Source organism: Panthera tigris, chromosome C2 (assembly GCF_018350195.1).
Source record: "Panthera tigris isolate Pti1 chromosome C2, P.tigris_Pti1_mat1.1, whole genome shotgun sequence".
In the NCBI taxonomy this organism is placed as follows: Eukaryota; Metazoa; Chordata; class Mammalia; order Carnivora; family Felidae; genus Panthera; species Panthera tigris.
In genome coordinates, this window is record NC_056668.1 from 13,267,539 (window position 1) to 13,282,090 (window position 14,552).

A 14,552-nucleotide genomic window follows, 5' to 3' on the forward strand; every position below is an offset into this window, starting at 1 on the left:
CATATGCCAATAGAGAGTTGGATAAATGTGTGCATGCCAGCCAAAGGGCCTTTGCTCAAGGTCTAAGTTTCTTTGGGTTCCAGGAAGTTAGAGAGTCAGGTTTCAGTCCATCGGGAGTACTTGGCAAGGATCCAGCCCCCGAACCAGCCAGCCCATGGATGCAAAGAACGGCCTGAGACAGGGGCTTGGTTCTCTCTTGAGCTATTCAGATGAAGCCTGGGCATCCCCCTGTTTTGGTCAGTGGAAGGCCTTTGTTGTCCTGCCAGTTTAGAGGACCCCGGAGGTTCATTCCCAGCACTGCCCTCCCTCCTGGGCAAGGGAGTTCCTGGCCCTGGGCCCCATACTTTAGAAGGCCCTGTTCTGCCCCTCCTCAAGCCAGCTCTCCTGAGGGGGAGTCTGTGGAGCCAGGGGGGTGAACCTTACCCCTCCTTCTAGAACAGGGTTAAGGAATTTAAATACAGGCATACCTCATTTTGTTGCACTTCGCTTTATCATGCTTGGCAGATGTCGCATTTTTTGACAGATTGAAGGTTTGTGGCAACCCTGATCAAGCACGTCTGTTGGCACCATTTTTCCAACAGCCTTTGCTCACTTTGCTCACTTTGCTCACTCTCTGTGTCGCATTTTTGGTAATTCTTGCAGTATATCAAGCTTTGTTATTATTACGTTATGATCTGTGATCAGTGATTACGACTGGCTGAAAGCCCAGATGATGGTTAGCATTTTTTAGCAATAAGGTATTTTTAAATTAAGGTGTGTACATTTTTTTAGACTTGATGCTGTTGCACACTTACTGGACTTTCATATAGTGTAAACAAAACCATAAATTAATCTGACTTCCTTTATTGCAATATTCACGTTATTGCAGGGGTCTAGAACCAAGCCCACAATATCTCCAAGGCGTGCCTGTATGTGATCTTGAGCAGTATTGTGTCCTTCTACAGCAGGGTATCTGAGTCTTGGCGCTATTAATATTGGGTCAGATAACACTTGTTGTTGTTGTCCTGTACCTTGTAGGATGTTTAGTAGCATCCCCGGGCCTCTACCCAGTAGATGCTCTAACACACCCCCTCCACAAGCTGTGACAAGCCGAATACCACTACAAATTGCCAACTGTTCCCTGAGGGGCAAAATTGCCCCCAGTTGAGAACCACTGTTCAGAACTGTCATTAAATATGTAAGACCTTGGAATTTCTTGGCACACTAGACCTGTTTCCAGGGCTTGGACACACCAAAGATGGATTGTGCCACCATGGGTATATGTCTGAATTTGACCATAGGCCCCCTCAGTGCACCTTGAAGCCTGGGGCTGGGGAAGGAAGGAAGGACCAGGGACAGAGGACTGGCGTTCATTCTTTTGCCGCCTTCCTACATAGAACTCAAGAAGTCCAAGAATTCCATATTTGAATCTGCCTTCTGGGTCTTTATGAAGGTATATTTGTTAAGGCAGAGGATAGGGTATATTTTATTTAGCTGTTATCTTGATTTATATCATTTAAATATTTAGCGTATGGTGCCCTTGCCCCAGTCTTGTAAATGTTAGGGCAGGCCTATTCGTTTGAACCTTGGGATTCCATGATGGCTTTGGACTCAATTCCATAATTTAGCCCCAGAGTTCGTGTGTTTCAAACTGGAGTGTGACCAGAGTACTCAGACGGGTAATTTTGAAAAGTTCACTGTTGTATCAGGCCAGTCCGACTGAGAATCATTATCTCCAAGAAGTCCAAAGAGTCCTAAAGTAGCTGGGGTTGTCTTGAGCCCCAGAATGTGGCTGGAATTTGACAGTCAGAATAAAGCACAGGTAAACCAGAGAGACTTTGATTTTATAGGGAATGATGAAGGGGGATAGATGTCTCCGATATTACTGCAGCCTGTGTAGATGACTAAGCAGCTTGTGATGTGTCATTCTGGCATTCCTGAGAATGAAAATCAGTGTTTTGGGGACCTCTGTCGTTGAGAGGTGAGTGAGAAGGTAGACTAGAAATTCAGTCTTGCGTTTCCATTTTCCCCTTCCTCTTCTTCCTTTCCTAGGGCTCATTTTTCTACTTTTCTCTTTTATCTCATCTTTCTCTTTCCCTGAATCATTTGTATTTCTGTGACTGCAAGTAATTTCCCCCTTATATCTTCATCATTCTCGGTAAATATTTAGTTTTCTATTAATCTCCTTCATATCACACATCACAAAGGGATTATCACCAAGGCCTTTGCTAATGAAAACATATTTTTATATGAATTGTAGGAAAACGTCCAAGCTAGGGATAATCCAAAAGAAGCAAAGTAGAAAGAGAGAGGGTTTTTTTAATGCTAAGAAACAAATGCACCAACAACTAGGAAGCCCACGAGAAACCGTTAAAAGTGGTATTAGCTAGTTTTTCTGCAGCTATTAAAATGCAGATGATAGTAAATCCCCCAACCTGAAACCTATTCCCAATAAACCTTGTAAGAAGATTATATCACAGAATCATGAAGTATCGGAGGCATTTTTAAAAGTTGGAAAGTGAATAGCGTAAGAGTTAATGTAGATTGTTACGTTAGTAAGCAGGAGTGAACAGTCTGCAATTAGAAGTTTGCAAACTGTGATTGCCAGTTAGCTGGATATTTAATAATCTCATCAATAACATATGTCATATGCTTTATTTTCAGCAGTTCCAAGCTGGTCTCTGGCTCAGTCTGGCCCACAGTGTCTTCTTGGATAATTCTGTCTAGATCTCGGCTGTAAATCGAAGCTACCTGGGCCCCACATTAGAACCACCTGGGAGTTTTTTGGGTTTTTTTTAGACACTGGGCTTGTGGGGGGCAACTGGGTGGCTCAGTTGGTTGAACGTCTGACCTCAGCTCAGGTCATGATCTCTGGGTAGCTGGGTGTCTGAGTGGGTTCAACATCCAACTCGGTTTCAGCTCAGGTCGTGATATCATGGTTCGTGGGTTTGAGCCCTGCACTGGCAGAGCCTGGTTCAGATTCTCCCTCCCTCTCTCTCTGCCCCTCCCCCGCTTATGCTAGCTCACTCTCAAAAATAAATAAACTTGAAAAGAAAAAAGACATTCCTTCTGGGGCACCTGGGTGGCTCAGTCGGTTAAGTGTCCAGCTTCAGCTCAGGTCATGATCTCACAGTTCATGGGTTCGAGCCCCATGTCGTGCTCTGTGCTGACAGCTCAGAGCCTGGAGCTTGCTTCGGGTTCTGGGTCTCCCTCTCTCACTGCCCCTCCCCTGCTCGCGCTCTGTCTCTCTCTGTCAAAAATAAGTAAATATTAAAAAAAAAAAATTTTTTTTTAAGAAACTAACAATGGTTTTCTTTGAGAATGGGTATTGTTTTATCACATGAGAAAAATAACACCTTTATTTGGTGAAACAAGCATAACCAGGTTTCTGTTATGTGCAGTCAAAAGCAGTTTCTAACTGATAAAGAGAAGCCACCCAAGGAGTTTTAGCAGGAAGCAGCACGATTGTGTTCATATGTGAGGGCGATTCCTAGGATATCTGAGTGTGGGGACTGACCAAGGGTTGGGTGGACTGAAGGCAGAGAGGCCATTTGGGAGCCGTGATAAGGTCCTGGCCTAAGGCCATTACTGGAAAAAAAGGGGAGAGATAATGGAAATGCAACTGCTAGCCTCATTGACTATCAACGGTCAGGATGGGGGGTGGGGGCGGTGGCAAATGTAGTTTCTGGGTTCAGGCTTGGGGCACAGGGTGTGGATGGTGGTGCTATTTACCAAGGAAAGCAAGTGGAAGGATAAAGAGCCTCATTCAGGACAGGATGCATCTGGGGTGCCTGAGGAACCTTGGAAGTGCCAAGCTGGCATTGTCCACCTGGATGTGGGTCTGAACCTCAGGGTCACTTCTAAGTCCAGGCTCTATATCAAATTTAACACACATGCTATTCAGATTTATAAAGAAAATATAGTAATTTGTTCCCTCTAGGCGGATGTAATTGTCTTCATGATCCTCTACCACTTTAGGTGGGTAAGAACTGGGTGAGACTTGGATGTGCCAGTGATGTTATGTCAAGTTCATCTAGTTTAATCAGTTTAGAGCAGTGATTTGCACACCTTAGTATAAGAATTAGCTAGAAGGCTTTTTAATACCCAGGTTGTAGGTCCCCACCCCCGAAAGTTTTTATTTATTTTTATTTTTTAATTATTTTTCTAAATGTTTATTTTTGAGAGAGAGACAGAGTGTGAGTGGGGGAGGAGCAGAGAGAGAGGGAGACACAGAATCCGAAGCAGGCTCCAGGCCCTGAGCGGTCAGCACAGAGCCCGATGCGGGGTTCGAACTCACAAACCGCGAGATCATGACCCAAGCTGAAGTTGGATGCTTACTGACTGAGCCACCCAGGCGCCACCCCCCCGCCCCGAAACTTTTTAAAAAGAAATACCTTGATTAAAATATAATTTATATACTATAAAAAAATCACCCATTATAAGTGTACACTTCAGTGATTTCTTTCTTTTTTTTAAAGTAAATTTGCATAGTTGGCAATCATTACCAAAATTCAGTTTTAAAACTTCTCTGTCAGCCCAATAAGTTTCCTCCTGCTGGTTTTTGCTTAATCCCTTCTCCCATCCCAAGCCCTAGGCAACCACTGATCTGCCTTTTTCTCTATAAATTTGCCTTTTCTGGACATTTTTTGTAAATGGAACCATACAACATGTAGTCTTCTGCATCTGACTTCTTTCTTTTTTTTTTTTTTAATTTTTTTTAATGTTTGTTTACTTTTGAGAGAGAAAGAGAGAGAGCACAAGCAGGAGAGGGACAGAGAGAGAGGGAGACACAGATCTGAAGCAGGCTCCATCCAGGCTCTGAGCTTTTAGCACAGAGCCCAATGCAGGGCTCGAACCTGCTAACCGTGAGATCGTGACCTGAGCCAAAGTCAGATGCTTAACGAACTAAACCACCCAGGCGCCCGAGTGTTTTCACTTAGTATAATGTTTTAGAGCTTAATCTGTGTTGTAGCATGTATCAGTAGTTCATTCCTTTTTATGTCTAAATGGTATTTTATTGTATGTATATACTACAAATTGTTTTTCCACTCACAAGTTGATGGACATTGGATTTGTTGTGGGTTGAATTGTGACCCCTCCAAAATTCATACATTGAGGTCTAACCTCCCTTACATTGGAATGTGATCTTATTTGGAAATAGGGTTTTGTAGATTGCTGATCTAGTGACTCTTTAATCACTATGAAATATCCCTCTAACATCTTATTTAGCTGATGTCCATATAATAGCCGCTTCAACTTTCTTATCATTATTATTTTCATGATATATCTTTTTTCATTTTTTTACTTTCAGACTATTTGTGTCTCTGAATCTAAATGTGTCTCTTGCAGAGAGCATGTATTTGGATCTTGCTTTTTTTTATCCAATCTGAATATCTCCACTTTTCGATTGGGATGTTTAGGCCATTCACATTTTTAAAATTTTTATTATTTTTTAATGTTTATTTATTTTTGAGAGAGAGAGAGAGAGATAAAGCATGAGCAGGAGAGGGGCAGAGACAGAGGGAGACACAGAATCCGAAGCAGTCTCCAGACTCTGAGCTGTCAACATAGAGCTCAACATGGGACTCAAACTCATGAAGGGCGAGATCATGACCTGAGCTGAAGTCGGACATCCAACCGACTGAGCCATCCAGGCACCCCTAGGCCATTCACATTTAATATAATTAATAATATGTTTGGATTTACATTTGCTATTTTGCTATTTGTCTTCTATATGTCTTCTTCTTTGCTTCTCTGTTCCTCTTTTATTGCTTTCTTTTGTGCTAAATATTTTTTGGTATAGCATTGAAATTCCTCTTAACTTTTTTTACTATTTTAAAATGAATTTTCTTAGTAGTTGCTCTACAGATTACAGCATCTAAACTTACCAAATCTAGTTGAGATTAACACAAATTTACTTCTGGCAAAATATAGAAACTTTACCGCAGTATAGCTCAGTTCTCTTCCCCTTCTCATGTATTACTATTGTTGTATGTATTACATTTATACGTGGTATGAACCCAACAATACAGTGCTATGAGTGTTGCTTTACGTAATCTTATACCTTGTAAAGAAATGAAGAGGAGAAATGAGGAAATAATGTTTAAAAAGTCTTTTATATTAACCCACATATTTACCATTTCCAGTGCTTTTTATTTTTCCCTGTGCATCTAATTGCCATCTGATGTCACTTCCTTTCAGTCTGAAAGACTTCCTGTAATACTTCCTGAAAGGCAAGGCTGCCGTCTCTTCCACTGACAGTGTCACTGGACGTGGGCATCATGTCCCCTACACTAACTCCCCTGGGCCCCCCTCAACCACAGCAGCATGGCTGCCAGCCGTCACGGCCTGTCCCGCCCCGGCAGAGCCTTCACACCCACTGGGCTGGCGGGCATAGAAGCAGTCCCAGGCCAGAATGCCTTGGACATCCTCTGTTCTGACCCACAGGTCAACAGTTTTCAAGCATAAACACTTCTCAGATGGTCGTATGCCTCTGGCCCATTTCCGGAGCACTGAAATTGTCATTCTTGTCAATTTTGTCTCACTTTATAGTTGCATTCTGGGGAGAGGATTTGCTGACCTTTTCACTTGGCCATAGCCAGAAGTCACCTTCCTCTCCCTGTGTTTATGATCCATTAGACCTGGGTGTAGCTAGAGAATTTACATTTAGTGTATTCTCAGGTAATGCTGGTTGTCCCAGAGAGCACACTTTTGAAAACCACTGCTTTATTTATTTATTTTTTTTACCAATTTGATTTGATTTGATTTTTTTAGTGTTTATTTATTTTGAGAGAGAGAGAGAGAGCGCGCGCGCACACACATAGGCAGGGGGTGGGGCATAGAGAGAGGGAGAGAATCTCAAGCAGGCTCTGCATTGTCAGTGCTGCCCCGCACAGGGCTCCATCTCGTGAACCGTGAGATCATGACCTGAGCCAAAATCAAGGGCCGGATGCTCAACCGACTGAGCCACCCAGGCGCCCCCAGAAAACCACTGTTTTAGATTAACTCAGTGCTTTTTAGACACTAAAGCAACTTTCTCATGAACTTGTTATGAGCATGCATAAAACTTTATTTAAATTTGCTATAGAAGAGCAAGGCATGGAATAAAGCCAGTTCAGAGATTTCTTTTGGTAAAAACTTTGGATAGAAGTAAGGAGACCAGAGGCACCTGGGTGGCTCAGTTGGTTCAGAGTCAGACTCTTGATTTTGGCTCAGGTCATGATCTCACAGTCGTGAGATTGAGCCTAATGTCCTCCCCCCACACACACACAACCTTTGCACTGGGCGATGAACCCGCTTAAGGTTCTCTCTTTCCCCCCTCTGCCCTCTGTTCGTGTGCATGCGCTGTCTCTCAAAAAAATGAAAAAAGTAAGCTAATATTGTTAACGTTAGGTTCAAAAAGGACTGTCAGGTGAACGATTGTCTATTCAGTATCAGCCTGATGGTTAGCGCTTCAGGTGATTCATAACAAGACAGTGCGGGTAAATCTAACTGCCCACAGAGGCTCTTAATCTCATCAGAGTCTACGAGAAAATTGCTTAATTATTTTCTCATAAATGCTAGTCACTTTCCGGAGGAGGTTATTAATTATCCCAAACCCCACACTTCTCCATCTGGAGAAGCCTGCCTTCCTCAGACTGTGGACAGTCTCCTGTCTCACTGGTAGATGCTGAGTTTCCCTCCATTCCTGAGAGTGCGCTCCAGGATTGACTCTGGGCACCAGTGGAGGAGGGCACCTTCTATCCATGTGATGTCATCAGGGTCCTTGTTGGTTTCTGCCGCGGAGCAGCTGGTCCAGTATGGTTCTGGACTGGGTGACAGCTGTGGTGTCACTGGTCCCACCTGTGGTTCCAACCATTTGCCTCATCACCAGGTCCCTACTTCTTTGCCCTGCCCCCAGTCTTCTGCTGGCCTACCGGTTGATTTGGCCTCTTTGTATTCCGACACTGGGGCCCACAGAAACCCCAGGGACCCGGCATAGGCCACGTGAAGCTCTTCAGACCTCCCTCTCCTGACATTTCCCTCCATACCCGGCTGCACCCGCCTGGTGCCAAGTTGAAATGTCTCCTCACATGGACCTTCTCCAAGACCTTTGATCTTCTTCCGCCCGCTATTGTATGCGTGCCACTAACCCTCTTAAAGTTCTCAAGATCTTCCATGTCTCTCTCTGTGTTTCTGCCTCAGCCCTCAGAACTAGGGAGAGAGGAAGTACTTGTTGCCTCTGCAGCTCTCTTTTTCCCTCACTTCCCACAATATTGAGGAAAAAGTGTTTCACTTTCTCCACCTGAGAGGGCCTCAAATTTTCTGTGCGTCAGAACCCTCTGGAGAGCTTGTTAAAGAACAGATGACTCAGCCCCACCCCTCAGCGTTTCTGATCCAGCAGGTCCAAGATGGGGCCTGAGAATGTGCATTTCTAATGGGCCACCAGGACCTGCTGCTGCTGCTGGTCTGCTAGCCACACTTTATTTGGTTATTCTAATTTTGCATGTTAAATACAATTAAAGGAACTAAATATCGTCAGACTGCCATGAGTCTTGATTCAGACAAAACACACACTGAGTACCTAAGGTCTGTAGAATATGTTTGGTTTTACCAAACTATTACCAAAAATGATAGTAATTTTTTTTAAAGATTTTATTATTTTTTAAGAAAACTTTTTTAATGTTTATTTATTCTTGACAGATAGAGGATGAGCAGGGGAGAGCCAGAGAGAGAGGGAGACCCAGAATCTGAAGCAGACGCCAGGCTCTGAGCTGTCAGCCCAGAGCCCGACGCGGGGCTCAAACCCACAAACTGTGAGATCATGACCTGAGCCAAAGACGCTTAACTGACTGAGCCACCCAGATGCCCCTAAGATTTTATTTTTAAGTAACCTCTATACATGGGGCTCAAACCCACAACCCCCAGACCAAGAGTCACATGCTCCACCAACTGAGCCAGCCAGGTGCCCCCCTTCAAAATAACAGTTACCTTCCTTCATATGCCACTTGATCAGGGCTCTTTTCCCCCTTACAGTTTTCTCATAACATGTGCTTTCTGTTAACCTTTCAGTGTCTTATAGTACAGGGCTTCGAGTCACATTAATTCTAGGGGTGCCTGGGTGGCTCAGTCAGTTAAGCATCCAACTTCGACTTAGGTCATGATCTCATGATTTGTGAGTTCAAGCCCCACATCGGACTCTGTGCTGACAGCTCAGAGTCTGGAACCTGCTTCATATTCTCTTTCTCTCTCTCTCTCTCTCTCTCTCTCTCTCTCTCTCTCTGCCCCTCCCCTGCTCACACTCTGTCTCTCTTTCTCAAAAATAAATAAATGTCAAAAAAATTTAAAAAAGAAAAGTAAGGAGGTCAGCTCCACTTCTGGGCATAAACCCAAAAGAATTGAAAGCAGCTCATGAACAGGTAGTTATTTGTATACCCATGTTTCTTTAGCAGCCTTATTTGAAATAACCACAAGGTGGAAGCAACCCAAGTGTCCCTGGACAAATGGGTAAACAAAATGTGGTACAGAGGTGCAGTGGAATATTACTCAGCCTTAAACAGGAAGGAGGGAAATCCTTACACTTGCTACAACAGGAATGAACCATGAGGTTACCTTCCATTATGCTGAATGATAGAAGCCAGACACAAAAGGACAAACACTGTGTGATTCCATTTGTATGAGGGACCCAGAGGAGGCCACAGACAACAGAAAGTAGAATGGTGGGTGCCAGGGGCTGGGGGAGGGGAGAATGGGGGGGTTGTCGTTCAATGGGGATAGAGTTTCAGTTTCGCAAGACGAAAAAAGACCTGGAGGTAGATGGTGGTGATGGTTGCAGAAATATGAATGTACTAGGTACCACTGAACTGTGTACTTAAAAATGGTTATGAGGGGCGCCTGGGTGGCTCAGTCGGTTAAGCGTCCGACTTCGCCTCAGGTCATGATCTCGCGGTCCGTGAGTTCGAGCCCCACGTCGGGCTCTGTGCTGACCGCTCGGAGCCTGGAGCCTGTTTCGGATTCTGTGTCTCCCTCTCTCTCTGACCCTGCCCCGTTCATGCTCTGTCTCTGTCTCAAAAATAAATAAACGTTAAAAAAGGGTTATGGTAGTAAATTTTTTGTTATGTGTATTTTATCGCAATTAAAAACAAGTAAGTGAAGGAACAGGGAAGAGTGAAGAGGGGTCATTTTTGCCTTGTTTCACACCAGGGAATTTCACACGCGAGGGCCTGCCCAGGATCGTGGCCCCTGTGAGTGATGTGCACTCACTCCTTTCTTCCTGGGCCCCACCTCCAACCCACTGGCCATAAGAAGTCTTCCTGGAAATCAGAAATGGCCCCTTTTCTAGAAGAGTACTGCTTAAAGATGAAAAATTGGTCATTCACTGGGTTCTTGTGTTGTGAGGTCTGTTTTATTTTTGTTGTTGAAGGGAAGCGCAGGAACACGTGTTTGTTTTAGAGCCATCGGTGATAGCCACTGACCCCTTGCACTGCCCACTTCCCAACTTACAGCTCTTTAGTTTGCAGTAAGAGTAGCAAGAAAGCAAACGTTAAGCCAGGCACTCGCCACCCCCCCCCCCCGCTGCCACCAGCTCTCCACCCCCAAGAAGGAAGGTTTACTCATTCCTGTAATTTACTTTTCATGTTTGCATTTCACCGTGTCCTCCCCCGTTAGAATGTGAGCTGTCATGAGTGCAGAGACTTGTTTGTTTTACTGGCCAGTGTGTTCCAAATGCCTGGATCAATCAATAAGCATTTGAGAATGAATGACTTCTATCTCTACTCCCGATAGCTGATGGGGTATGAGAACTCAGGGCCTCATGTGGGGACTGGGGACTTGTCCTCACCCCGCCCCCTTTGTCCAGCAAGCCAAAGCCCTCGGGTCCAAAGATCTCAGATAGGACTGAGGAGAAGGAGAGCTGGCCAGGAGGCCCCACTTAGGCATTAAGTCCAAAACTTCACCTAGCAGCCCTGGGAGAGGGAGCCAGAAACAGGGTTGGGAAGGAAGGGAAGGGCTTTTACCTGTATAGCCTTTTGGGCCATTTGACTTTGCCATGTTCATGTACTGTGTTAATTTTTCCAAAAATATTATAGTTTTTTTTAAATGCTTAACTATTAAAAATACTACGAAGCAAATTTTTAGGATATAAGATTCACCTTTGGTTGGAGCACCAGGGTGGCTCAGTCAGTTAATCAGACTCTTGATTTCCACTCAGGTCAGGATCTCATGGTTCGTGAGTTTGAGCCCCACTATGCTGACAGTGTGGAGCCTGCTTGGGATCCTCTCTCTCCCTCTCTGCCCCTCCCCTGCTCACCCTCTGTCTCTCATTTTCACTCTCAAAATAAATAAATAGGCATTAAAAAAAAATTCACCTTTGGTTGGGACTTAAAAACAAGCCAGCCAGCCCAAAATTGAGTTGCTTATGTTAAGCCCCACATCACCAAACCGAGAATTAATTGAACTACAGTTTTGGCTCTCCCAGAAATGGAATCTCAAACCAGTCAGTCAGGAATCAGCAATAGTTAGGTGTTCTGCCTGAGAGACTCCCTGCCGTCCCCAAAGAAAAGTAACCTTTCAGTAACCAACCCACTTTTTTGCCCAGTATAATTCCCTTGTTCCTGTTCCCTTCTGCCTATAAAAGTCTTTCATTTTCAGCTAGGAGCTCCTTGGGGCTCCTATCTGTTAGATTGGGTGCTGTCTGATTGCGGTCGATTTTTGCTCCAAGTCTTAAAATGTTTAATATGCTTCAGTTTACTTTCAACAAGACTGAGGTAAGTTTTTCAGTTTTCAGAGAGTCTTTTCCTTTAGAATTAGAAATAACTGAAAGCCAGCTCACAGGAGTGTCCTTCTTCAACCTTGACCTTGCCTGTCTTACTCATCATGAAACCACTAGTGCCAGCATAGCACTGGCACAGAGCGAACTCTTAATAAATATTTGATGGATCAATCAATTGGTATCAAAAGAAGATGCAGGCTGCTTATGTTCCTCAAGTCCGCATTTCGCTAAGGAAAGGATATTTGTGTCCAGTGTGATACTGTGCTGAAATATATATGTGATCTTTTTCCATGTCTGGCACAGAGCTCCTTTAAAAAGCCCTTGCAATTCCATAAGTGATAAGAGCATTAGCGAGGTGACTTTTGAAAGCACCTAAGGATGGAAACCGGTTACCTTGAGAACCAACCGTGTGCCTCAAGGGTCAGAACTTAATTTCGCCTCCCCTGCCCTACACAAGGGGGGGGGGGGAGGGCTGGAGGTTGGATCTCACCAGTGGCCAGTGGTTTAATCAGTCAGACCTATCCAGCGAGATCTCCACAAGATCCCAAAAGGACTGGTGTACAGAGCTTGTGGGTGGGTGAACATGTGGAGATTTAGGGAGAGTGGCACCCCGGGAGAGGGCATGGGAGCTCTCCACCCTTTCCCCCCTTTGCCCTATGCATCTCTTCTAGCTGGCTGTTCCTGAGGCATATCTTCTTTTGATAATAAACCAGTAATCTAGCAAGCGACATGTTCCTCTTCATTTCTGTGAGCCGCTCTAACAAATTAATCAAGCCCAAGGAGGGGGCCATTAGAACCTCGGATCTACAGCTGGCTGGTCAGAAGCACAGGTGATAAATTGGGCTTATGATAAGCTTCTGAGGTGGAGGGGTGGTGAGACCATTCTTGCAGGACTGAGACCTCAACCTGTGGAATCTAATGCTTTCTCTGGGTAGATGGTGGCAGAATTGAGTTGAACTGTAGGACACCTAGCTGGTGTCCGGATACTTGTTGAACGGTGTGGGGAGCCCCTCCCCCAACACACGCACATGAGGATTGGTACTAGAATCATTTTACACAGAAATCAGCAGAGTATATAATATTTATTGTTCATTAGTTGAGATGACGGATGAGAACCTTAGATTTTAAGTTGGGCCAAGATGCCCAGACTCTTAAAACTGGAGAAAGATGGAAGGTATCTGAGCAGTCAGGGAAGCCCAAAATGCTGGTTGATTTCCCTTAGAGCGTCTAGAATGGCCCACATGAAGGGAAGTCACATTTCGATCATGTCACGTTCATATTGAAGGAGCTGACCATGAAATGAGCATTGGGACAGATTCCGTCTCTGGAGTCAATCCACCAACTGCAGATTTGGAGAACTGTAGCAGACCCCTGTCCGGGAATAACAACTGATGCTCCAAACCAAGAATATAAGTGACATGTGACAAGACCCTGACATTCTTTTTTTTTTTTTTTTTTTTTTTTTTTATGTTTATTTATTTTTGAAAGAGAGAAAGTATGTGTGTGCATGAGCAGGGGAGGGGCAGATTGAGGGAGACAGAGAATCCAAAGCGGGCTCTGCACTGACAGCAGAAAGCCCGCTGTGGGGTTTGAACTCACAAACCATGAGATCACGACCTGAGCTGAAATCAAGAGTTGGCTGCTCAAATGACTGAGCCACCCAGGTGCCCCAAGAACCTGACATTCTTAAGAGAGGTGTAGGGACCTCCCCTCATAACTTGCTAAGAGGTGGCCGGACCAGTTTTTGACCTGGAACCATCGCCTCCTATGGGCTCTATTGGAAGAAGTGATCTATTGGAGTGATCTGTCAGCCAGATCAGAGTGAACATTTCTTTGAAGAGCATGTTGGCTTGTGGGCGGGAGGGTGATTTTCTACTGCCACCCCCCAAACTCCAGGCAAGTAATGCCTAGAGTGCAGGGGTTGCCTGCCTGCAGAGGAGAAAGACCCAATACCAGGCCAAGCTGGAGAAGGTTCAGGGAGTGGCTGGGGGGGGGGGGGGGGGCAGGAGTTGTGGGATGAAGAGGAGTTGGGGAATGGAGGAGGACTTTGCTTTTTCACTTTTACTCGCTGTTCTGCTTAATTTTGTTTTTAAAGATTTCATTAAGTAATCTCTACACCCGGCATGGGGCTGGGACTTACAACCCATGAGATCAGGAATTGCGTGTTCCACCAACTGAGCCGGCCAGGCATGCCCTGGTTAATTTTTAATTGTTCAAAAGCTGGGTATATTTATTGGTTGCTTGGCAGCACATATACTAAAATCGGGACTATATGAAGAAGATTAATATAACCCCTACACAAGGATGACATAAAAATTTGTGAAGCAGATTTGATCATTATGAGTAATGTATAGAATCATTGAGTCATTATATTATATTATATACCTGAAATTAATACAACACTTCATATTAACTATACTTGAATAAAAAATAAAAAGACTGAGTATAGAGACAGCCCATGTTCCTGGATAGGAAAATATTATAAAGATATCAATTCTCAAATTATTTTATATTTTTAATGCAATTCTAATGAGAATTCCAATGGTTTTCTTTTTTGGCAGAGTGCTTACAAAGGATTTGAAAACTTGTTGGGAAGAATAAATTGGTGAGAATGATTTAGCAAATTAGAAAAAAAAAGCTGTTTATACTTATATTTAATTTGTTTAAAAGCCACTTTGGCCCCTGTCTTAGGAGAGTGACTCTCAGGGATGTTAAATGCTTCCCCAGTTCTTTTTTTTTTTTTTGGCTTTTTAAGTTTCCGTTTTAATTCCAGTTAGTTAAGGGGCACCTGGCTGGGTCCAACAGTAAAGCATATGACTCTTGA

At 44.2% G+C, this 14,552-nt stretch overlaps 1 non-coding gene across 1 annotated transcript; it reads left to right on the forward strand.

The window, feature by feature from the left end:
- Positions 1–13,965: 13,965 nt before the first annotated feature.
- LOC122230832 lies at positions 13,966–14,067 on the forward strand. The gene has a single exon (XR_006207914.1). It is a non-coding gene; the product is annotated as a U6 spliceosomal RNA (small nuclear RNA).
- Positions 14,068–14,552: the final 485 nt, after the last annotated feature.